General features: G+C 46.0%; 1 protein-coding gene and 1 pseudogene across 15 annotated transcripts in view; both read right to left on the reverse strand.

Moving 5' to 3' along the window:
* The window catches only part of LOC129865839 (neurexin-2-like), a 1,012,026-nt gene that overhangs the window by 287,108 nt on the left and 698,418 nt on the right, over positions 1–26,500 (reverse strand). The gene's annotated exons all lie outside the window — the stretch shown is intronic.
* On the reverse strand, positions 18,942–19,070 carry LOC129866132 (U2 spliceosomal RNA; annotated as a pseudogene).

A 26,500-nucleotide genomic window follows, 5' to 3' on the forward strand; every position in this document is an offset into this window, starting at 1 on the left:
ACTTCCCTTTTGTACACCAAGCCGCGATGCCGGTTTAGCCAACTAGGGCACATCCGCTATCATTTCTTTGTAACCATATCTACTGTTTGTTATGCATTTCTGTGAGTAGTTAGTTAGTAAATAAATATTTTATGACAATTGATGTATGGATGACTCATAGTGAAGACTGGATTCGTGCAGATAACCAACAATTTCCGACGTTTGGAATGAGACTAACGTGAGGTAAATAATAATTCATTAATTCGAAGACTAATTGATCAGATATTAAATATCTGAAAGTTATATTAGGAAAATTACAACTTTGTAATCTGAATATTTTCCTTGGTGCCCCGACTTCTTAGTTAATTACAGTTACATGAATAATCAGTTTAATCGCGTAATAATAATTACAGAGTTATTTGATAAAGAAGAATCTTCAGTTTAATGATGCCAAAGACTCGACAGGGGTTAGGTTTAGGGTTAAAATTAGGTTTAGGTGTAGGGTTAGGTTTAGTTTTAGGTTTAGGGGATCGGGGCTAAGGTTAGGGTCAGGGAAAATAGGATTTTGAATCGGAATAAATGGTTTAGTCCCCACAAGGATAGTACAATACATGTGTGTGTGTATTAACAAGTGTACTGTATACAAGCGACAGCAGAGTTGTGACTGTGTATATCAGGCTGGATTGAATCCCTGAGGGGCCAGTCCTCTTCTCGCTCGGCTAGCCACCAGGAAAAGCAAACAAGCAACGACGTCTCCAACGTTCAGCCCTTAGAACTAGAAACAAATTGAGCTAAAGGTCAATCATTCCCTCCGCAGAGCTTTAATTAACTATCCAGAGGCTTGGAAAATATCACACCTTATTATAGCCTGGCTGGTCCCATGTTATGTTACTAGGATAATATCAGACATTACCATAGCCTGGCTGGTCCCATGTTATGTTACTAGGATAATTTGATACATTACCATGGCCTGGCTGGTCCCATGTTATGTTACTAGGATAATTTCATACATTACCATAGCCTAGCTGGTCCCATGTTATGTTACTAGGATAATTTCATACATTACCATAGCCTGGCTGGTCCCATGTTATGTTACTAGGATAATATCAGACATTACCATAGCCTGGCTGGTCCCATGTTATGTTACTAGGATAATATCATACATTACCACAGCCTGGCTGGTCCCATGTTATGTTACACAATGGTAAATGGAAGCCATCCTATAGGGTTAAATGGATGCTGATAATCCACTATATGAGTAGAACAGGAGGCTACGTTTCAATTCAGTGGCCATGAAGGACAGGAAAATCGAAGACTATTGAGGTATTGCCAGAATGTTCTCCATTCAATGCAAAGCTCAACATGTATCATGGTAGTCTCTTCATTATGAGTGTGTTGGGTGCAGTCCTTCACTGAACACTGTCCTCTGTATATAATCCATGGGAAATACTGAACACTGTCCTCTGTATATAATCCATGGGAAATACTGAACACTGTCCTCTGTATATAATCCATGGGAAATACTGAACGCTTTGTTATTGAATTACTTTCATCATAAATACTGAACAGCCAAGCCATAACAGTGTTCTCAGTCTCTCTTCAGAGACACAGTCATCAGCCAGACTGACTGGACACATACATACTGCAGTCCTCCATCCATCCCTACTTCCGCTGAGCAGACTCAGCATCTCAATTCGGAAATAGAAAAAGACTCGAGTTACTTGGAGCCATGTAACGATTTCCAACTAATCAGGTTGAATTGGAGACAGAGAGAGAGAAAGAGGGAGCAAGAGAGAGAGCAAGAGAGAGAGAGAACGAGAGAGAGAGAGAGAGGTGCACTAGAATCACATTAAGTTAATGAGCGCTAGAATCTGAAAAAAAAGTGTGGTTCCCACAGACGGAGAGAGAGAGCACGTGGAGAGAACGCGGGATGGCAGAGGAGAGGAATTAAAACGAGGAAGCAAGAGAAGTAGAAGTCTGATTTACGGACTCATCCTTCAGCTCAGGGCTGGGCAAGCAGGATCCCAGACAGAGAGAAGGAAGGAGAGATGGGTAGAGAGAGAGATATGACTAGAGAGAGAGAGAGAGACATGGAAAGAGAGAGAGAGATTAATAGAAATAGAGAGATGAACAGAGAGAGCAAGACACGGGTTGTGCCGTGGCTAAGATCTTTGTAGGCTATACTCGGCCTTGTCTCAGGATGGTCAGTTGGTGGTTGAAGATATCCCTCTAGTGGTGTGGGGGCTGTGCTTTGGCAAAGTGGGTGGGGTTATATCCTGCCTGTTTGGCCCTTTCCGGGGGTATCATCGGATGGGGCCAAAGTGTCTCCTGACCCCTCCTGTCTCAGCCTCCAGTATTTATGCTGCAGTAGTTTATGTGTCGGGGGGCTAGGGTCAGTCTGTCATATCTGGAGTATTTCTCCTGTCTTATCAGGAGTATTTCTCCTGTCTTGTGTCCTGTGTGAATTTAAGTAGGCTCTCTCTAATTCTATCTTTCTCTCTTTCTTTCTTTCTCTCTCTCGGAGGACCTGAGCCCTAGGACCATGTCTCAGGACTACCTGGCATGATGACTCCTTGCTGTCCCCAGTCCACCTGGCCGTGCTGCTGCTCCAGTTTCAACTGTTCTGCCTGCGGCTATGGAACACTGACCTGTTCACCAGACGTGCTACCTGTCCCAGACCTGCTGTTTTCAAGTCTCTAGAGACAGCAGGAGCGGTAGAGATACTCTCAATGATCGACTATAAAAAGCCAACTGACATTTACTCCTGAGGTGCTGACTTGCTGCACCCTCGACAACTACTGTGATTATTATTATTTGACCCTGCTGGTCATTTATCAACATTTGAACATCTTGGCCATGTTCTGTTATAATCTCCACCCGGTTGGTTCTGGTTCTAGCCTGGTTCCTCTCTAGGTTTCTTTCTAGGTTCCAGTCTTTCTAGGGAGTTTTTCCTAGCCACCGTGATTCTACACCTGCATTGCTTGCTGTTTGGGGTTTTAGGCTGGGTTTCTGTACATCACTTTGATATATCAGTTGATGTAAGAAGGGCTATATAAATCAAGTTGATTTGATTTTTGATTTGATTTTAGAGAGAGAATAGAGAGAGAAAGAGGCATGGGTAAAGAGAGAAAGAGAGATGAATAGAGAGAGAGAGAGAGAGAGAGAGAGAGAGAGAGAGAGAGAGAGAGAGAGAGAGAGAGAGAGAGAGAGAGAGAGAGAGAGAGAGAGAGAGAGAGAGAGAGAGAGAGAGAGAGAGAGAGAGAGAGAGAGAGAGAGAGAGAGAGAGAGAGAATGGACAACCATTTCTTCCCAGGCTTGATGTCTGATATGAAGGCATTCTAGACCTCCATTAATTGACATAGAAACCAACATACCAGCGCCCAAGTCATCATTATCATGATACAGTCATTGCATGGTTTCCATCAAGAAACTCCAGGCTTTCTTTAACGCTATGTTCTCATTTCCTTATTCCTCACCACCACCACCCCTTTCAAAAAACAAATATGCCTTGTGCTGCATACTCACCGTTGCCCTCTACCCCACGACACAAAACAACATCACACATCACAAAAAACTCAACTTTACCACTTCTACAACCGTATATCCAACCCGTCTACCCCAGCTTTACAGACGGCCTCCCCGACACACCATATCTCCTGAAACATCTCCACACTTTTTATAATTTTATACAACTCAAATTCCACATTAAGGCGCGCAGAGACCGTCCCATTAAATCATGGTAAAGGGTCTGTTATCCTCCCCCACCTTTGACCCTGTTCCTCCTTGTGAGCCAAATAGCCAATTTTGCCTGAGCAAATAGAAAATTCAACAACACACATTTGGCCTTTTCCTTATTCGAATACCTGTACACCATTATAAACATGACAGCAGTAAACTCCACCCCCAACCTCTCACACATTCCAACTGAGACATTAAGGACAATAACCTAGAGCACACAGACATTCCCACTGAGACATTAACGACAATAACCTAGAGCACACAGACATTCCCACTGAGACATTAACGACAATAACCTAGAGCACACAGACATTCCAACTGAGACATTAACGACCATAACCTAGAACACACAGAAAACACATGATGCACAGTTTCACTCATGACACAGAAAGGACACCCCTGTCCCGACTCCTGGGTCGACCCATGCCAACCAGCTGTTAGTGACCAGGGCTCCATGTAGAACCTTCCACTGGAGGTCCCCTGACCTCTTTGGTACTGGGGGTTTGTAGAGCCCCCTCCATCTAAAACCCACCATACTCTCTGCCCCACATACCCCCTGCCACTGATGTGCCTTCACTCCTGTTAGGCTCCTAATGTTCCTCACCTTAATGCAGAGGTTGTAGAGGGCTTTACCTCTCACCCCCTCAAACTCCCCCAGGCTCGGAGTGTTAAAGTCCAACAAGTCCTTCATACCCCCTTGCCAGGCCCCAGTCTCAGCCTTAGTTTACCCGCTGCCATCAGTCGTTTCTGCAGGGTGGCCGACTGAACCGATCTCAAAGGGACGGCTGGGTTGTGGAAGACAGGCTCCTCCCACACCCAGAGCCCAGGCTTCACACACCCTTCTCGTGTGGGCCTTAGCAGCTGCCAGATCCTCAGCACCGAAGAGAAAAAACCTAGCTCTTACAAGTGCTCCCTTTGCTTTAACTTGGGAAAAAACTGCCCAGTTCCCTAGGTAATTCAGATAAATTAGCCTGGAGGCCTACATTGCCTTGCCCCAACAGCTCTACCTTCACTTCACTGATACTACGCTTGAGTTCCCCCAATACTCTCCTAGGCTCTGAGGATGAGAGAGCTGTATACTGTTGACAGAAAAGCCACATTTGGACACATCCCACCATTGACTCAGAGACTCATACTCCTCTCTTCGCTCTCTCCACCTTTCCAAAAAAGTATGGAAACCTGAGCAAAAAGTGGCATCATGTAAGAGCTTTACATTAAACTTCCAATAGGATGCCTTCCGAGGCCCTGGTGATGTGGTGATCCAAAAAACCCACCCGGGAGAATGTTAGCACCAAACAGCCTATTGCTCTGATTCCTGGACATGTCAAACCGATCGAGTCGGGCTGCACTCACCCTAGCCTCAAAAACCTTCACCCATGTATACTGTCTTGTGTCAGGATGTCTAGTTCTCCAAACATCCACTAGATCAAAACTGCTTAATGACGTCCCATAACAACCCCACTGAGCCTCAATGAGGCTCCTCCCCATTTCTGTCTTTGGTAAAATCCATCGTACAGTTCCAGTCCCCACCTACCATCAGCGTCTCCTCAGGTGCTACCTGTGAGGGTTCATGTCTAAGACACCCAGACAGATGCCCCCTCTCTCACCTACAGAGAGATGAATGTAGAGAAGAGTCCCCTAAGCAAGCTGGTCCTGGGCTCTGTTCACAAATAGACCCCACAGAGCCCCAGGACAGCAACACAATTAGACCCAACCAAATCATGAGAAAACAAAAAGATAATTACTTGACACATTGGAAAGAATTAACAAAAAAAACAGAGCAAACTAGAATGCTATTTGGCGCTAAACAGAGAGTACACAGTGGCAGAATATCTGACCACTGTGACTGACCCAACAATAGTCAAAGGAAAGCGTTGACTATGTACAGAGTCGGTGACCATAGCCTTGCTATTGAAAAAGGCCGCCGAAGGCAGACATGGCTCTCAAGAGAAGACAGGCTATGTGCTCACTGCCCACAAAATGAGGTGGAAACTGAGCTGCACTTCCTAACCTCCTGCCCAATGTATGACCATATTAGAGAGACGTATTTCCCTCAGATTACACAGATCCACAAAGAATTCGAAAACAAATCCAATTTTGATAAACTCCTATCTACTGGGTGAAATTCCACAGTGTGCCATCACAGCAGCAAGATTTGTGACCTGTTGCCACAAGAAAAGGGCAACCAGTGAAGAACAAACACCATTGTAAATACAACCCATATTTATGCTTATTTATTTTAACTTGTGTGCTTTAACCATTTGTACATTGTTACAACACTGTATATATATAATATGACATTTGTAATGTCTTTTTTGTTTTGAAACTTCTGTATGTGTAATGTTTACTGTTAATTTGTATTGTTTATTTCACTTTTGTATATTATCTACCTCAATTGCTTTGGCAATGTTAACACATGTTTCCCATGCCAATAAAGCCCCTTGAATTGAATTGAATAGAGAGAGAGAGATGAATAGAGAGAGATGAATAGAGAGAGAGATGAATAGAGAGAGAGAGATGAATAGAGAGAGAGAGATGCATAGAGAGAGAGATGAATAGAGAGACAGACAGAGAAAGAGAGAGAGATGAATAGAGAGAGACAGAGAGAGAGATGAATAAAGAGAGAGATGGATATAGAGAGAGATGAATAGAGACAGACAGATACAGAGAAAGAGAGAGAGAGATGAATAAAGAGAGAGATGATAGAGAGATAGATGGGTAGAGAGATAGATGGATAGAGCGATAGATGGATAGAGAGATAGATGGATGAGAGATAGATGGATGGAGAGATAGATGGGTAGAGAGATAGATGGGTAGAGAGATAGATGGGTAGAGAGATAGATGGGTAGAGAGATAGATGGGTAGAGAGATAGATGGGTAGAGATATAGATGGATAGAGAGATAGATGGATGGAGAGATAGATGGATGGAGAGATAGATGGGTAGAGAGATAGATGGGTAGAGAGATAGATGGGTATAGAGATAGATGGGTAGAGAGATAGATGATAGAGATATAGATGGATAGAGAGATAGATGGAAAGAGAAATAGATGGATAGATGGAGGTATAGGAAAAAATAGGAAGAAAAAAGTGACCAATAGGATGAGAAGAAGAGAAGTAAGGAGAGAGGAGTGGTACGGGGTGGAGGAAGAGAGGAAGTTGAGGGAGCTGAAAAGAGAGGGACCACAGAGCCACAGAGGGAAGGAGAGCATTTTACCCAGCAGTCTCACAGTGACATTTATATAACAGCCCTGTTAATCTGCAAGTATTATATCACCATTAACACCTTCATAATAATGGGGATCCACCGCTGTAAGCCTAAATACGGCTCAACCCATGTTGTGGCTCTACGGCTGAGACTGACAATACAGTGTCAGATCCAGGTAAAACCATGTATTATACAAAGTGGGTGATTGTTTACATTTGTGAGAATAGTATTAGCTACTGTATATAAAATATCGTTCAAAATCTTAAAAGAGCATATTGAGTCATCAGGGGTCTAATCATTAGTCCAAAACAAGAGTTTCTATTGGACAAATTCAGGTAGGTCTCTCCCAGTTTAGTTCCGTTGGCTTCCATTTGGTTCTGTTTAGTTCCTAGTGAATCTACCCCAGATGTGGTAACCAAGAGACACACTGGTCCAAATGTTCCAGTTCTTAACAGCTTGATATCCCTCATTATTGAAAGCTATACGGCCCCTCAGTCCTGCCAGGAGACATGGTTGGCCTTTGCCAGTGGGCTGGGCGATGTGTCTATTGAGCCCAATAACGGCTTCATGGCGTGTTGTGTTCGGGCTAAACATGCAAGCACTGTTGAGTTCCGTACTGGGAGTACGATAAAATCACCCTGATCTAAGGCCAGTTTTTCCATTTTCCCCATAATGATAAAGCTCAGGATTTGAAAACCTAAGATGATCCTAGATCTGTGCCTAAAGGGCATCTTTACCTTAGAGTGTGCCTGGCTCACCTCAGCATGCCCGATGCCTTTAACATTTCTTTACACTGGGATGAAGGGACATCCCTGGGGAACCAATTAGGATATGTCCACTGTGTCTGTGACAGCTGCTGCTACTGCTGAACCATCCAGCACCCTGCTACCACTAAACTCACAGCTCTTTAACATGGAGACAAGAGGCAGAGAGAGAGAGAGTAGGAGAGAGAGAGTAGGAGAGAGAGAGTAGGAGAGAGAGAGTAGGAGAGAGAGAGTAGGAGAGAGAGAGTAGGAGAGAGAGAGAGAGAGAGAGAGAGAGAGAGAGAGAGAGAGAGAGAGAGAGAGAGAGAGAGAGAGAGAGAGAGAGAGAGAGAGAGAGAGAGAGAGAGAGAGAGAGAGAGAGAGAGAGAGAGATACAGAGAGGAACCAGGCCGAAGAAAATCAGGTGTGGAAAGAACAGCTGTGGTATTGTGGATCTTTGATCTCATGATAGAACATTGCAGAATAGGAATCCGACAGTGATCTCAAAATGAGGGGTAAGTGTGGAAATAATAGTAGACTTCATCAAAGTCTTCATCTGTGCGATTCTATTTCTCTCTCTGTTTCTCTCTCTGTTTCTCTCTGTTTCTCTCTCTCTGTCTCTCTTTCTCTGTTTCTCTCTCTGTTTCTCTGTTTCTTTCTATATTACCCCCCTATGTTTCTCTCTCTGTATCTTTCTCTGTTTCTCTCTCTCTCTGTTTCTCTCTCTGTTCCTCTCTCTCTCTCTGTTTCTCTCTCTGTCTCTTTCTTTGTCTCTCTCTGTCTCTTTCTTTGTCTCTCTCTGTCTCTGTTTCTCTCTCTTTATTTCTGTCTTGCTCTCTAATCCCCCTCTTTTTCTCTCTCACTGAGTGATATTCTCTGCATGTTTTTTCCCCCATTGCACATCAAAAGAACAGAGGACTCATCCTCCACACAGAAGAGAAAAGAGAGCTTGCGAGGGAGTGAAAGAAAGAAAGAGGGAGAGAGAAAGAAAGAGGGAGAGTTTTTTTTGCATAACACAAGCAGGCTGGCACTGAAAGTCTGAGAAAGTTGTCATTGGTGGAGTCAGGGCCTTAGCCCTGATACAGATCGTCCTGGGTAGGTGCCGAACATGCTGCTTCCCTCTTTCCTACTGTTCCCCCCTTACTCTATTCTTCACTTCCGCCCTTCTCTCCATCCTCTTCCTTGTCATTGTTTATATCTTTAGTCTTTCTCTTATTTTCTTTACCCCCATTTTCTGTCCCCTCTCTCCTCCTTTCTTCCCCTCTGCGGCCTTGATAAGACACCACTTCATTCAGCTCCACTTCCTCTGTCCATGTCTGTTGTCTTGTGTGTCTGCAGAAAATCTTTAGAAACAGATGACAATACAGGACTATACAACCTAAGTATAGTTTCAGGAAGTATTCATTTCTTCACACCATAGCAACATACACTACATGAACAAAAGTATGTGGACACCTGCTCATCGAACATCCCATTCCAAAATCATGGGCACTACTATGGAGTTGGTCCCTCCTTTGCTTTTATAACAGCCTCCACTCTTCTGGGAAGGCTTTCCACTAGATGTTGGAACATTGCTGCGGGTATTTGCTTCCATTCAGCCACCATAGCATTAGTGAGGTCGGGCACTGATGTTGGGCAATAAGGCTGGGCTCGTAGTCGGCGTTCCAATTCATCTCAAAGGTGTTTGATGGGGTTGAGGTCAGAGCTCTGTGCAGGCTAGTGAAGTTCTTCCATTCATTTGAAGGGGTGTGCACATACTTTTGCATATATAGTGTATTTCGCAACATAGGCAAAAATGATCATATCCTACTGAACATCTTCAAGTAGTCCCTCTCTGTTTCAGCCTGTTTTCGTCCGTTTCATGCTAATAACTACAATATTTAGCACCTAGCTTCAGGCATCTGGTCGGATAGCTACTTCATGGACAAACTGGGGTCCTTCAAAGGTGTCTTTGGTTGGCAGCCCCGTCGCCATGGTAACCACCTGCTGGGCTGTGTGATGAAAGCCCTTGTCATTTTAATAGGAAGTGATCAACCTGCCAATGTGACTCCACTGGACACAGCCAGAGAGATGCCCCCTACCAAATATCAATATTTCCTGAGCAACAAGCTGTGTCAGATTTGGCTTCAGGAGAACAAACGTCTTGCCCTTTCTTTGAGGACACAACATCGCTCAGTGATTAGCTTCCGTTCGGAACCCAGGTGAGCTATTGACAGAATTGAGTTCATTGAACTGCAGTGGCTTATGTGACAACTCGGTTTGCTTCCTTTGTCCTTCACCAAAACACTCCTCCCACTCACTATCTATCATGATACCACTATAGGGGTGGGGAATTCACTTTTTGGTCCACCAGCCACTGTGGCAGGTAAATGAAAAAAACTACCAGCCACTCAAATTTTTTACCAAAGCAAAATTCGTTTTGCTATAATTACACTAAAAAATCACTAAACGGATGAGTATGCTTTGTCATGTTTCTAAGACAGGAAGTGTTTTATTAGTAAGAATTTATTTGGTATTTTGCTACATTTCAGAGTTGCTTTATCAATGTATTTCAAATACAAATAAACAGTTGTACAACTGAACATCGAGAATCAACAAAGCGCCCTGCCACAAAATGCTGTACACCTTATTTAGGATTATAGTTCTACGCTGACATTTCTTACAAGGAGTACATGTGTCAACCTAAGTTGAAATTCAGGAGCACACAAGCACAATGTACACTCAAATATTTGAGTCATTATAGGTGAGACAAAAATGTTCAGCTGCCTCTTTTGTCACACCCTGATTTGTTACACCCCCCTCCAGGTGTCGCCCATCTTCCACATTATCCCCTGTGTATTTATACCTGTGTTCTCTGTTTGTCTGTTGCCAGATTGTCTTGTTTGTTCAAGTCAACCAGCGTTTTGTGTTTCAGCTCCTGCTTTTTCCAGTCTCTCTTTTCTCGCCCTCCTGGTTTTGACTCTTGCCTGTTCTGACTCCGAGCCCGCCTGACCACTCTTCCTGCCCCTGACCCTGAGCCTACCTGCCGCCCGGTACCGTTGCCCCACCTCTGGTTTACTGACCTCTGCCTGCTTTGACTGCTTTGAGGAATTACGATATGGGGAATCGGGAGCTTCTCCAGGTGAAGATGGTATTGGAGGAATGGAGGCACTGGCTCGACAGGGCGGAACATCCGTTCATTGTGTGGACCGACCACAAAAACCTGCGGTATCTCTGCACCGCCAAGCACCTCAACTCCAGGCAGGCGAGATGGGCCCTAATGTTTACCCGGTTCAACTTTTGCCCCTCCTACCGGCCGGGGTCAAAGAACCTCAAGCCGGATGCCCTGTCTCACCGCTATAATCCCACTGCTACCACCCCGGAGCCCGAGACCATCCTTCCCACCTCGTGCTTGGCGACGGCACTTAGCTAAGGTATTGGGAAACAGGTCCGGGAGATGTAGCAGTCCCAGCCAAACCCTGGGGGGGGGGGGGTGCCCAGATAACCGGATGTTTGTGCCTGATGCTGTCCTGGAGTGGGCCCACTCCTCCAGGCTTGCCTTCCGGTGCATCCTGGCCTTCATGCGACACCGCTTTTGGTGGCCTACCATGGTTCCAGACTTGGCCGCATTTGTCACTGCCTGTACGGTCTGTGCACGGAACAAGACAACCTCAACAATCTCCGGCTCTCCTCCTCGCCCATGGTCTCACATCTCCCTGGACTTTGTCACAGGTCTCCCCACATCTGTTTGCAACACCTCCATCCTGACCATGGGGGATTGCAAACTGAAAGTAAGATTGAAAAACAACCTAGCGTGTGAACAAAACGTGTAACTAGTCAAGAAACACGACGACAAAGTCACAGTCTGTGTGACCACCCACCAATACTAAAATCTGTCTGGAGAAATAGATATTCTTACCTGCCAATGGTAAAATCTACCTGCATTTGGCATGTGGCTGGAGTTAACTTTCCACCCTGACCACCACTGGTGTACTTTGGCAGCCCGATGGTTTCTCTATCTCACTCTGCCTCTCCTATACATTGAGAGAAGCATCAGTCAGTTAGGCAGGCCCAGGTAATAACATTGGGGGTTATGAGGAAGAAAATGGAGCGTATTTACTGGGCTTGTTGGCTCCTCTGCCCCGGCTCTGGGTCCTGTTCTATTGGGTAATGTTCCAGGTCACATGACAGGCTCGAGCCATGGCCTGTTCGCCCCTCTATCATCTGGAAGGCAAATTCCATGCAAACGCTTCAAAGCTGGGACCAAGATACTGATAAACCGCTGACGCTTCCCTCTACTGCATCCGCATGCTCAGTCCACCGAATCACAAGCAGGAGGCCTAGAAACTGGCTGCTGGCCATTGTTCAGCAGAGTCCAGAGCATAGAGAGTGTTGGTTGGTTAGATGGTGGCAAAGGTCCCGGGTTAATTGTCACAATTGCCTCAAGAAATGTTCCTGACTGTTACTGCACCGACTGTGAGGCGAGTCTCTCTGGCTAACAACATCTGCTGAATGGCTATTCAGATCATGTAATAAAGTCAGCCTCAGCATACAATGCCACATTACAGATACAATAGTAGCATTTACCACCATTTGTCCTTTCCTAGTCCTGCAATTGCCCATGAGGAAAGGTTTCTAAACAGCGGCTTTCCTTGAGAGAACATTGTTCATCAGCCCCTCCGTTGGTTATTAATAACCACTGGACTGATAGCTTGCCCTGGAAATGGTCTCTGTCCCTTAGTCCTTCCATTCAACAAAAGCCATCCCGCTAAACAACCATCAATAGCCTTAAAGGTTGCTGCATTGGTGGCTAATGAAAAAAAATCACATATTAGCTGATGTCTGTGTTGTCTGATTACACTCCTGCAAACAAGGCCGTGCTGCGTAATGACAGTGATTCAAACCAAAGTGCTCACTCGCTCTCCCTCCCCCACAAGTCATACTCTCTTGAGCTGCATTCAAGCCATGGAACTCTAATGGACAGAATTAACGTTTGCCACTTCCGACACCCTTGCCTGGCCTCTACACCTCCTCAACATTCTTCCTCTCCCCTGTCTCTCTGCTCTTATCTCAGTAGGCGGTTGGTCACTTGGCCTTTCAGGCTCCAATGCGGATGCTAACCGTTGACCTTCCAAGACGCAAGAGACAATTGCTCAATCATAATGCCTCGGAAGGCGATCTCCACCTGTAACCAGAGATGAATGTCTCTAGTCAGGTATCCAATCCAAGAGTTCCTCTATTTTAGATCAGTCTCTGGCATCGACTGCATTTTCTTCGGACTAAAGAGTGGGTTTGGTCTGCGGTGATGCTCAGCAAGTATTATGTCTAGCTATAACCCTTTTCTTGCTTCCTTATTAAGTGGAAGCGTCTTCACTCGGGAGTGCCTTGTGCAAATATGAGAAAAAGATAATCAAACATAACCTGCGTAGCTGTAACCAATATATTAAACGGTGCTGAAGGATTTAATACCTGGGCAAATAACGTTCTGATACGGAAAGAGCAAGGTGGATGTATATTCCCCTGCCAATCATTTCTCAATGCCGAGCACTACTTTCTTGAGATTGAAAGTCACCTTGCCAGATACTCTGGTTGCTAGGGCCATTCACCCCTTTTCAGCTTCCTCCCCCGCCTACTTCACATTGCGGTGTATGATGAATTTCCTTCTGTTTCCACTCCTCAAAAAAAAAAATTGAGCTTAGGAGAGCAGTCCTTGACAAAAATATGGCAATTTAAGATGTGCTGCACGGTTCCGTAATGGGTTTGGCAACAGATCTCCGTCACACACCCAAATACGTAAGTAGGCATACGCACACGTTGGCTCGCACACACACACACACACACACACACACACACACACACACACACACACACACACACAACTACTGTACACGCAGCTACTTTTCAACAATCAGACAGCTTTTTCACACTTTTTATTCCCCCCTTCCTTCTGTATCCCCCCTCCATCTCTCCCCTTCTCCTGTCTCACCCCTCCATCTCTCCCCCTCCTCCTGACTTCCCCCTCCATTTCTCCCCCTCCTCCATTTCTCCCCCTCCTCCTGTCTCCTTCCTCCATTTCTTCCCCTCCTCCTATCTTGCCCCTCCATCTCTCCCCCTCCTCCTATCTTGCCCCTCCATCTCTCCCCCTCCTCCTGTCTCACCCCTCCATCTCTCCCCCTCCTCCTGACTTCCCCCTCCATCTCTCCCCCTCCTCCTGTCTCCCCCTCCATTTCTCCCCCTCCTCCTGTCTCCCCCTCCATCTCTCCATCTCTCCCCCTCTTCCTGTCTTCCCCCTCCATTTCTCCACCTCCTCATATCTTGCCCCTCCATCTCTCCCCCTCCTCCTGTCTCACCACTCCATCTCTCCCCCTCCTCATATCTTGCCCCTCCATCTCTCCACCTCCTCCTGTCTCACCTCTCCATCTCTCCCCCTCCTCCTGACTTCCCCCTCCATTTCTCTCCCTCCTCCATTTCCCCCCTCCTCCTGTCTTCCCCCTCCATTTCCCCCCCTCCTCCTGTCTTACCCTCCATCTCTCCCCCTACTCCTGTCTTCCCCCTCCATCTCTCCCCCTCCTCCTGTCTTCCCCCTCCATTTCTCCCCCTCCTCCTGTCTCCCCCTCCATCTCTCCCCCTCCTCCTGTCTTCCCCCTCCAACCTCCTGTCTCCCCCCTCCATCTATCCACCTCCTTCTGTCTCTCTCAGAAAGTCAGCCCAGCAGAGGGCTGTGCGTACTACAGGGTTGTCGTTTACTTGGCCCCCCAGACCCCAAAATGTTGGCTTTGTATCTAATGTATAACAGCAGGGCCACGTAACAGCGTGGACCCGGTCACTTGACAGGCCCGCTAGGCAGAGCAATCAATGACACCACTGCCTGCACCGTCGTCAGCCCATCGCCGTACCTTTGACATGTCAGGGTTGATATCCTTCTGGCAGCTTCCCTCCACAGGGACGGCCTGTCACAGTGTCACCGCTGGCATTTCTCCCCATTAAACCCCAGCCAGACCACCATCACATCACAAAGGGCCCAAGTGTGATTAAGATCACACACGACACGCCAAACCCTCTAAAAGCCAGCTCCGCCAATGACATTTGACATTCTTATTCCTTCCTCACTGTGAAAAAAAATAATGAATCGGCGTTGAAGGTTAAGAGTAAGACACTTTATCCAATGGTGTGGGGTTGACAGGTAATTACCACCCATGCTGGCTGGGAGATAGACTGGGACGGGTGGGAGTCAGGGCCTCATACCATGGTAATTAACCACCATACCGGGCGGACGGATGGACAGTCGTAGGGCAGTCGTAGGGCAGACCCAGTCACGGGATGGACTGATGGACTGTCGTAGGGCCAACCCGGTCATTGGACAGACGGGCGGACAGTCGTAGGGCAGACCCAGTCACGAATACAAATTGATACAGGGAACCATACGAGAGAAAGGGAGAGGGAGAAGAGAAGAAAGGAAACTTTTTTTTATTTTCTCCACAGCCTCCCCTGCCTCTGTACCGGCTGCCCACGTATCAGACATTAATCAAAGAGGAAAAGGAATTGTTTTCCCTCCGCGGCGTGGCGCAAAAAAATAAAACATCTGCGTCTGGGCGAGGGGAGAGGTAATGTTGCGTGACACTTCATATCGGCGAGTTAGAGGTCACCTCTCGGTGGCGAAGACAGAGAGAAATCACAGTGCCATCTCTCCCCTGCATCTCTCCGCTCCCCTCCGTTCTTCTTCTCCATCTACCTGGCCTCCTGCGACACATAGAATCACGGGGGCCCTCAAACACACCCCCCACAGACACCCAGCACACAGTATGCAAACATTATAAGGGAAAGCAAAATGTAAATCTAATGAACATGCTAATGTATACATGAAGATACAGTATGTATCTAGTACATTAGTTATGTGACCTGGAACTTCAATTAGAAGCGGAGGAAGCACTTCTATGCCCGCATTACCACTGCAGATGTTCGTCCAGACGACCGCTTGTGGACATTGCTAATTCCCAGCATGCCAGAGTGTAATTATAATTGGCGCTGAGCTTTGACAGAGCATAACCAACGGTTGGGAGTAAAATGACACCATGTAATTAATGTGACTGGTGGGAAATTCTGATAAACTCTAGTCCTTTCATTTGGGGCAGGTGTATCATTTTCAAATGGGATAAACGCATGCAATCTTTCAACATTTAACATGGGAAATGGGTTTGGCAGGAAGTGAACACAGCTCAAATCAAATTGCACTTAGGAAGTCATTTGAAAAGTGCACGTGAATACCGGGGTTGTGTGGCACTTATGTCTCTTATGATTGTTTAAATGGAGCGAATCACTGAGCAGGATGTGTTTGTAGTCTGATCTATGCTTTTCAGCTTGTCTGAGTACTCAGCAGTGCAGTCTATTCTCAATTCATTTTTTTATCAATTTTACCTGTAACCGGAGCTTAAAATGGCTACATATTTTCATGCCAATACAGTCAGAAGCCATTCTCTGATTTGATCAGGATAGTCACGCTAAATTATTCTGGTTTCAATGGGCCAATCAGCTCACAGTAGCCTGAAATAAAGGTTTTGATTGGAAGGTTTGTATCACCAAATTGGATGAGTACAGTTATACAGTTATAGACTTTCATAAGACGACTCACCTGTTTTCAAGAGTTCGTTATTTTGTTTTGCAACGGAAATGGAATTATACGCTACACAGTTGCACAACAGTGGCCTTACAAAAACATGGATTGGATTGACTCTTGACACTTATAAGCATGAGAGCCAATCATAACTGGCTAAACTGTAGTACTGCAGTAGTACCCTTTAATCCCTTAAGTGTTGCCTGTGCACCATAATCTCTGCACCTGAGAGTGTAGTATGATAGATAGCCGGCGGGCTGGGAACTTCCCTGACTTGTCTGAGATACTACAGCGAGGGTGGGGGAGAGACCGACACAGCAAGACGGATGACTGACAGATAAGGAACGCATTTCCTCAACGGGGGGAGTTGAGACGGAGAGCTGATGACCCCCCCCCCCCCCCCGTGGAAACCACGGTTGCAGAGGGGGGCCACAAATCACCCAAACTATCAACCCCCTTGCTCGCTCGCTCTCACGCTCTTCTCTTCTCCAACCCCACTCTAAAAGAAGAATGGGTGGTAAAAACCCGAGCACCACAGCAAGGGAGAGATGTTAATCAAGAGGAAGACGAGGTAAAGTGCCGCAGGAAGCACCGATAAGGGCTAAAAAGGACAATAAATCATGGCTGATGAGTGTCGTCGGCCCCCAGACGGGGCCATGTTTCAAGGAGCCAGACAGAGGGGTAGACGTCGGCTGACAGCGTCTGAGAAATCATGCCCAGATGGAAGCTGTTTGTTTGGGTAGTAATTAGCTGTTACGCTAGTCACTAGCAATCCATCTCACCTGAGCTAGAAACACAAAGGGGCAAAGCCATTCTGAAGGACCTCGGGTTTACTTATTCCTCAGACTTCCTTACCATTCCCAGAGTGCATCTTGATACAATAAGATATGCGTGTTAAAAGACAATTGTGAAGTACTGCATCAATCGTATCGCCAAAGAACAAGAGACTATTGATCCCCATTGTTCTAGGAGCCAATACTGGATAAGGTGGAGATAGCATCATCACATCTAGACAGTAGGATCATCAGAGTTCACTGTGTTGGCCACTCGTCACCACGGCTCGATGAATATACAACAGCAATGTGCTCTGCTACTGTGGACGGCCCCAAGCTTTTCTAAGACACCACATACAAGTTTAATAGAAACATACTTAGAGAGGACCAAATTACTGTTGAGAATCACATTAAATGTGAATTTCCCAGTATTTAGAGAAAATGTTCGATGCCCGTTTCAATTTGGGCAATGGGGGGGATCGAGGGAAAGAGAGAATACTCAGAGAAGGGAGAGAAAATAGGTATTTAGACCTCGAGCATAAACAAGCATTAACAAGTCAAGTTTTTTCAGTTGCATCCTAATGATCAGTGAAACCAGCTAGGAGGATACTGTGAGACTTAAGAGCCTCAAATGTCTGCTTCCTGATTTACTGCCACTCTGAGCCGCTTATCCCGCCAACAGACTTTGCCCATTGGCTGTCAATTCTCTTCCACCCAATAAGAGCACAGTAGTAGCACAGAGGAGGAAGAGTAGGAGGAGGGAGGGTGTAAGCTTTGGAGAGGGAAGACGGAGCGATTTGCTTTACATACAGGCCATTTGATAAGCTTTTTCTTCTCCGTCTCCCCCGCTTAGATGAAGCAGACATAATGGTTATCGTCCCAGACAGATTAAAGACACGTCTCCTTTCGTAAGTATAGGGAGACGCCTGGGCACCACTGTACTATTCCCAATAGGATCCCCTTCACCCCCTGGCGCCTTAGTGGCAGGTAGCCTGGCGGGTAGGAGCGTTGGGCCAGTAACCGAAAGGTTGCTGAATCGAATCCCCGAGCTGACAAGTAAAAAATCTGTCGTTCTGCTCCTGAGCAAGCCAGTTAACCCACTGTTCCCCAGGCGCCGGTGACGTGGATGCCGATTTAAGGTAGCCCCCCGCACCTCTCTGATTCAGAGGGGTTGGGTTAAATGCGGAAGACACATTTCAGTTGAAGGCATTCAGTTGTTCAACTTACTAGTTATCCCCCTTTTCCTTAGCATCATCATACAGCGCCAATCTATTTTACAGCCTCCCAAGTTATCGCTATCACTAGTGCTGTCTGAGTGAATATTGACCCGCTTGTGCCACACTACTTCTCTATTGTAATCCTATGAGCACAGGTAGGCTACTGTATATTGTATATCTGATTGTGTTAAAAGCCTTAGCGTCACATGTCGATACCCACGTCTGTGTTAACGGTCAGTGTGTGTTAGCGGGCAGTGTGTGTTAGCGGGAAGTGTGTGTTAGCGGGCAGTGTGTGTTAGCGGGCAGTGTGTGTTAGCGGGCAGTGTGTGTTAGCGGGAAGTGTGTGTTAGCGGGCAGTGTGTGTTAGCGGGAAGTGTGTGTTAGAGGGAAGTGTGTGTTAGCGGGCAGTGTGTGTTAGCGGGCAGTGTGTGTTAGCGGGCAGTGTGTGTTAGCGGGCAGTGTGTGTTAGCGGGCAGTGTGTGTTAGCGGGCAGTGTATGCTTTGAAAGAAATATTGAACCCTTATTTAACTAGAGAAGCCAGTAAAGAACAAATTATTATTTACAATTGCGGTCAAACCCTAACGCAGACGACACTGAGCTAATTGTGGGTCACCCAATGTGACTCCTGATCACGGCATGTTGTGATACAGCCTGGAATCGAACCAGGGCCTGTAATGACACCTCTTCCACTGAGATGGAGTCCCTTAGACCGCTGCGCCACTCGGGAGCATTAAATATGTAGTCCACCGATAGGGGACGTATCCGATATTAAACTGATAAGAAGATACTACACTTGATCTTAGCCAAAAGGCAGAGCAGCGATCTGATGGTACATTTTCAAATTGAGATGGAGATATCTCCAAGATGGCTACATGGTCAATTATTTCTGCATTATCTAGGTGTGCTCGATGGGTGAATACCATTTCCATAGCTAAGGCTTTAGACTAGCACCTTTCAGAAAGGGAAAAAATCCAAGCACTCCTCCCAGATTTATTCTCCTGATCGGTGACGCGATGGAGTGGACCTCTGAAGGAAGAGGCTGAGGCATTTTGGCCTAGAACAGTGGGTCCGAGTGGGGCTTCAGCGCTCAGAGCAGGGTCCTATGGATCCCAGTCAGTGGTAAGTGTGTCATACTACTCTGTATGTTAGATCAGGGTTTCCCAAACTCGATCCCAAACCCGCCACCCGGTACACATTTTGTTTTTTCCCTAGCACTACACAACTGATTCATATAACCAACTCATCACCGACCTTTGATTATTTGAACCAAAACGGGGGCCCCGGGGCCGAGTTTGGGAAACACTGTGTTAGAGGATGAGCTAGACGGCCTCAAATGCACTGTACTGCCGACTTCATCTTTCTCTCGGCATCCCTCTCCCTCCCTCTCTTCCTCCCTCCTTCCCCACCTCCTACTGTGCATATCTCTCTCCTTCCTCCGATGCCTCAATTAATCTGCCCCCCCTCTTCTCCTCCTCCTCTTTGTCCCTTCCTCCCTCTGATTTAAGCCCAGTGTGCTGTTCTGAGCAGATGACTTGCTGGCACGTTAGTGGCAGGCGGCAGCAGCGAATGGGGAGGGTTTTCCGTGTGATGGATTCAGAGACTGTCTGTCAGTCATCAGAGCCCTGACACAGATGTCTCAGACGGAGAAGCCAACTTCTGATGGTTTTCTTTCCACATCCCCTGTTCTGCTACGAAATTTGTTTGTGTTTGTGTGTGCGTGTGTCTCATAGACTTGCGTTGTGTGTGTGTGTGTGTGTGTGTGTGTGTGTGTGTGTGTGTGTGTGTGTGTGTGTGTGTGTGTGTGTGTGTGTGTGTGTGTGTGTGTGTGTGTGTGTGTGTGTGTGTGTGTGTGTGTGTGTGACTGCGTGGGCGAGGCAGCAGGGGATATAGTCTGTCTACTTCTTAGATGGCTCCATTTTCTAGGTTACATGTCTCTCTGTGGGGGTGTTTCACAGACAACTGCAGAAGGGAAATGTTGGCTAGTTGTGGCACACCAACATCAGTAGTTATATGCACTATATAGACTATATACTGTACCTATACCACATACATACAGTAATATAATTGAACTGAGAAACCTGTATCACGTAAAGAATAAGATCAAAATTCCAATATCCTATCCAGTGCCATCGAGACTCACATTCCTAGTAACCTGGAAGAACTAACCCAGGTGGAAATCACTATCGGCATCCCATTCCATCCCTTGTGCACACAGTCAGTGAACTCTAGCGTAACTTAGTAATATTACAACATCGAAAATACATGGATGTAATTTCCCAATGAATTGTGGGATGATGAGAAATAGTGTCTGAGTATGGAAGTAGTTAAACAACAAGCCCCAATGTTTCACATGTCAGCAGGCAACTTTTCAACAAGCAAAGTGTCACCTGTCACGTCGTCACGGTGACGTGTTTTCCAATCTCTTCTAAACTTGATTGCTGACATGCACAACATTTTGGGACTGTAGACAAATGGAAAAAAAAGAAAAAAAGATTGTTTTTGAGTGGAGTTTTCCTGCAACGACCCAGATGGCGATTAGAGCATTGAAGAGGGACAGGACAGAAAAGGAGGAGCATCACTCAGGTAACACGACATCTATTAGGAGATGCACGGCAGAGACAACAAAGCCTTGCTCAGAAACACTGCTGCCTGGCAGAGCAGGAGGGCTACTGAACCAAGCAAGCTAACAATCATTTCTTACCATGCATCACCAGTAAATACTCTATCGACTACTGCGTCATCCATCACTATTACTGTACAACAGCTGACACTACTACTAGTAAGACCAATTAAAAATGACTATCTTTATATGCACTTTGTCATAGAGTTAAGATGAGATAAAACCCACTGACGACCTATTAGGACACGAGAATAAAAGACACCAAGCAGCAGCATCTCACCATTAGTATTTCGTACAACTCTTTCTTTCTTCATGCACTCTCTCCCTCGTTCTTTTTCTGCATTGGAATGTGTCAGCCCATCCCCATAGGAATAACCAATTACATCATCCAGAGTTCAAAACACAGCACCTCAAAGTCCGCCTCATCACCTGAACAGTAGCATTTTGGACCGTGAGCAAGACTAAGATCTCCTGGCTGTCTGAGCTTGTTTTGCCTGGGAACTGGTAGGCTGGATCCCTAAGTTGATAAATATAACCACAGCTAAGCCAAACAATAACACAACAACTACTGGGATTTTTACTTTTTTTTCTCACCAGAAAAGCTTAAAAAAACGAGAAACAAACTGTGATCTAAAGGACCGAGAGGAGAGAAAGAGGGGGAAAGAAGGAGAGGGAAAGAAAGAAAATAGGGAAGTAAGAATAGTAGCAGTAGCTGATGAAGCGCCAGCTCCTAAACCCTACAGCCTTGGGGAAAGGGGGGGGGACCTTTTTCAAAGCAGCAGCCATGCATAATACAAGCCACTTTGTTTATTAATGGCGAGGGGTCCCAGCAGAGACACAAATCCTCAGAGCTAGGCCCGAGCCGCGGCAGCTTTAATATCTAGCTGGATGCTCATTACATCACTGCGCCCGCTGAAGATCCGGCCCTCGCTTTTCAATGCCGACGCACCCGGCCCGGCGCGCTACAAAATAGAGAGGCATCGCTATGCTCGCTCTTCTCTAGCTCTGCCACCTCCCTGCACTTGGCGGTGCTGCTTTCAAGTTCCTCGCCGGGACTGCTGGGAACGGGATGAGAGGAGGACCTCACACTACAAGGCCACCATGTCCTCCACCTCCACCACTTACAATGAATCCTCACAGAAAGACATGCATGGTGCCTACGTGGGCAGTTCGCCATTGGGGAATCTACAGAGAAGACACTTTCTAGGAGGGCAGCCATTTTGACACAGCCATCCCTTCGCCATGGTGATTTATGGAGGAAGCGTCGCACCATTACGGTCACTATATGAATAATGAACATGGTGTAATATGTAACATTGAATCCATCCACCATTACATAAAAGACCATTCTATTTATCGTCATGGTCAACTGTCATAGAAGACCATTCTTTTTGTCATCATGGTCAACTGTCATAGAAGACCATTCTATTTGTCATCATGATCAACTGTCATAGAAGGCCATTCTATCTGTCATCATTGTCAACTGTCATAGAAGACCATTCTATTTGTCATCATGGTCAACTGTCATAGAAGACCATTATTTTTGTCATCATGGTCAACTGTCATAGAAGACTGTTCTATTTGTCATCATGGTTAACTGTCATAGAAGACCATTCTATTTGTCATCATGATCAACTGTCCTAGAAGGCCGTTCTATTTGTCATCATGGTCAACTGTCATAGAAGACCATTCTATTTGTCATCATGATCAACTGTCATAGAAGGCCATTCTATCTGTCATCATGGTCAACTGTCATAGAAAACATTCTATTTGTCATCATGGTCAACTGTCATAGAAAACATTGTATGTGTATATTTGCATGTAGTGCGTGTCAAAATCACCTTTTCCTTCCATCTGAAAGGAGAAAACGAGGAGGCTGGCGTTCGGGGAGCCACCAAATCACACAAAGACTGATGTACCAGTTGCAAACAATAACAATCTGAAATGTATTTCCATTCTGTGGCGCCGCAGCGTGACATGATGAGCAGCCAGTGAACGGCGGTGGCGGCGGTGGGGCTGGTTGGGCAGGGCATTGATCAAAACTTTCTCTGAGAGGATCCTTAGCACCTCTACACAGCACCTCCGCTGGGCAAAGTGCTTTCTCTCTGCCTCTGCCTCTTTCACTCACTCCCTGGTTTTAATAGAAAAGCTATGAATGGGTACACCTGGCAGCAGCATTCTCTGGTCCCAGTGGGGATGTATGACACCTTATTTCCTGTCAGGCCTAATGTGAAAGAAAGACAGGGGAAATCAATTCAAACAGAAGAGCTAGCTAGGTAGATGGCTACGGGGTAAGAGCTGCTTGGGTTGCTGATGAATGTCAGCCACCGCAGACGTTCATATGGTCTCATAACGAAGCTCGTGGAACCAATCAGCAAATGTTCCCGTTAGGAAGACATGTTACTGTCATTCCAGGTTGCATCTATGATCATGCAGCGCCTGTCTGCGGTCCTGCTGGGTACCTGACCTTACCTACAAAATAGCCTTCCGTACTGCAGCAACGAACCACAGCTAGAAGCACAGTGAACACGGACAAACTCAGTGGGTTCACAGCAGCCTGAGGCCTGAAGCTGACAGCTCTGGAAAACCCAATCACTATGAGATACACACACATGTACTCACGCACACATACTTACACGGCATGGAGGCACAAGTACAGACGCGGCAGCGCCTTCAGAAAGTATTCACACCCTTGACTTTGTCCACATTTTGTTGTGTTACAAAGTGGGATTAAAATCAATTGAATTGTATTTTTTTGTCAACGATCTACACAAAATACTCTGTCAAAGTGGAAGAAAGTGTTTTATTTTATTTTAAGTAATGCAAAATAAAACACTAATATATCTTGATGAGATAAGTATTCAACCCCCTGAGTCAATACATGTTAGAATCACCTTTGGCAGAGATTACAGCTGTCAGTCTTTCTGGGAAAGTCTCTAAGAGCTTTGCCACCCTGGATTGTACAATATTTGCCCAATATTCTTCTAACAATTCTTCAAGCTCTGTCTAGTTGGTTGTTGATCATTGCTAGACAGTCATTTTCTTCAAGTCTTGCCATAGATTTTCAAGACGATTTAAGTCAAAACTGTAACTAGGCCACTCAGGAACCTTCAATGTCGTCTTGGTGAGCAACTCCAGTGTATATTTGGCCTTGTGTTTTAGGTTATTGTCCTGCTGAAAGGTGAATTCGTTTCCCAGTGTCTGTTGGAAAGCAGACTGAACCAAGTTTTTCTCTAGGGTTTTAACTGTGCTTAGCTCTATTCCGTTTTTTTTATCCTAAAAAACTCCCAAGCATACCCATAACATGACACAGCCACCAGCATGCTTGAAAATATGAAGAGTGGTACTCAGTGACTTGTTGTGTTGGATTTGCCCCAAACATAACACTGTACTCAGTACATATTTTTTTCAGTATTACTTTAGTGCCTTATTGCAAACAGGATGTATTTTTTTTAATACATTTTTTTCCGTACAAGCTTCCTTCTTTTCACTGTCATTTGTTAGTATTGTGGAGTAACTACAATGTGGACAAGGGGTGTATTGTATTATTGTTATGTGATCGCTGTATGTTAAAGCACATATACATGTCAAATGTATATGTGGCAGAAAAGCTGAAAGAAAACAAAAATATATTTGTCCTCTGAAGAGGGTGGTTGGGTTAATAATAATAAATAAATAAATAAAAAATTAAGTCAAGGGGTGTGTATAGTTTCTGAAGGCTGTGTATTGAGTATCTACTGCACACCATTATACTATACAGCATGCTTGTGTGTGCCGGGCGAGCGAGTGTTGACTGCGTGGATAGTGAGGGTACTCCGGAGGACCATCTGTTTTGAGAGGGCTTGAGGTAGCACACATCCCCTGGTGTACAATAGGTGTACTCATCAAGTGCTGCTTGAACACCCACTGCCTAATAACACACTCATAAAGGTCCACTCAGGGAAAAGGGCTCTAGCCAAATGGAAGGGTTTGGGTTGGGAACCAATGCAGATAACATGTTGTACGACATTCAAAAGATATTGTCCGTAACACGCCAATCTCGTTGAATTGCCTTCGAGTTGATGACACACGCCTGTTTACATACAGTACTTGTAAGCCTTTGAAACGGATCGGTTTGACCCGCTTGTGTTGGCCTCTTTCACAGACACACAATCGGTAAGGTGGAGAGAGAAAAAAAAGATTGCAAATGTCAAACCAACAAGCCTTATCTACAATGGCCAGGGTATCATAGGTGTCCTATATCCTCCTCCGCCACTGTGTGTGTGCGTGTCTGATTGTCTCTGTGTGTATGCCTCAGCCCTGCAGAGCGATGGGGAGAATAGAATCAAGAATACTAATGTCTGCCTTCTGAAAGGGAGGGCCGTGCCTCTGTCCCTACAGGCTGAGCTCACTGTCCCCTCCACCTGACCTCCCACCGTGGTGATTATCAAACGCCTCTCCTTCTCAATATCACCAGAAGCCGTGACAACAGGCCAGCCGTAGGGGCCGTGGCCCAGAGTTCTCCCCCAGGACGAGTGCACAGAGCTGGAGCTGGTGTAGCCGCAGTGCTGCCTGCCTGGAAGTGTTGCTGGGTCATCAGCATGTATGTGGCTCGCCCATAAGCAAACAGTGCTGCTAATGCTAACACTGTAGTCAAACAGCAGGCACTGCCCCAGGTATCCTCTTCACTCAAACACCGCACAAAGGAGGCTATTGTATTGAGCAGGAAAGAAAGGGAGGGATGGAAGGGAGCGAGGGAGGGAGAAAGAGACAGAAGGAATGAGGAGAGAAAGGGAGAGAGGCAGAGAATGGAACAAAGGGAGGAGCAAGAGAGAGAGAGGTGAAGGGAAGAGCGAAAGATGAGATAAAGATGAATAGAGATGTCAAGATAATACTTATTCCACTTGTAAGTCCAGTTGTACGACAGAGAAAGTGTCTGAGAGAGATGGAGAGGGAAGAGCTACCTCTAGGGGAAAGCCATATTGACAAAGTCAGCGCGGGAGGGGTGGGGGCAGCCTCAGGGGTGTGTGTGTTTGTGTCTGCGTGTGTACAGGGGTTGGGGGGGGCTCAGCTCCTCAGTACTTAATTCAAGGGCACCTGAAGGAGGGTTGCCATGGGGACGACGTGCCCACAGGGAGAAAAGGTGTGAGACCTCTCCATCCTCACGGCGATACACAACAACAGAGGTCCCACCAGCAGAAATAAGTGGGGCGGGGAACAACTATCTTATTGTTCAAGGCTGTTGTATGACCATATTTTACCATCTCGCTCTCCCTATAATAAAGATGATGCATTTTCAAGGTAAACTCTCAGAGATGTTAAAAAGGTATATTTTCACATTAAATGTAAGGATGAACAGCCTTGAGCTAAATGGGGAAAGAAACACGTGGGCGTTTGAATTGCTAGCAAGCTCTCCTCTGCTTTTCTTCTAGTGATTGGCCTGAAGGACTAAAGGAATGAAGGAGATGTATCACTCTGACTGAATGAGAGGCTGCTGCATTGCCACATCTCAGATCCAAACACCTACACTGGCACACACGCACAGACACACACAATCGCGCTCACACAGCCAGCTAACAGGGAGAATGGAACTAATACGTGTTTACCCTATGAGCGTATAATTCTAGGCTTGTCTAGAATGTGAATCTGGTGAT

Source organism: Salvelinus fontinalis, chromosome 11, assembly GCF_029448725.1.
Source record: "Salvelinus fontinalis isolate EN_2023a chromosome 11, ASM2944872v1, whole genome shotgun sequence".
Classification (NCBI taxonomy): Eukaryota; Metazoa; Chordata; class Actinopteri; order Salmoniformes; family Salmonidae; genus Salvelinus; species Salvelinus fontinalis.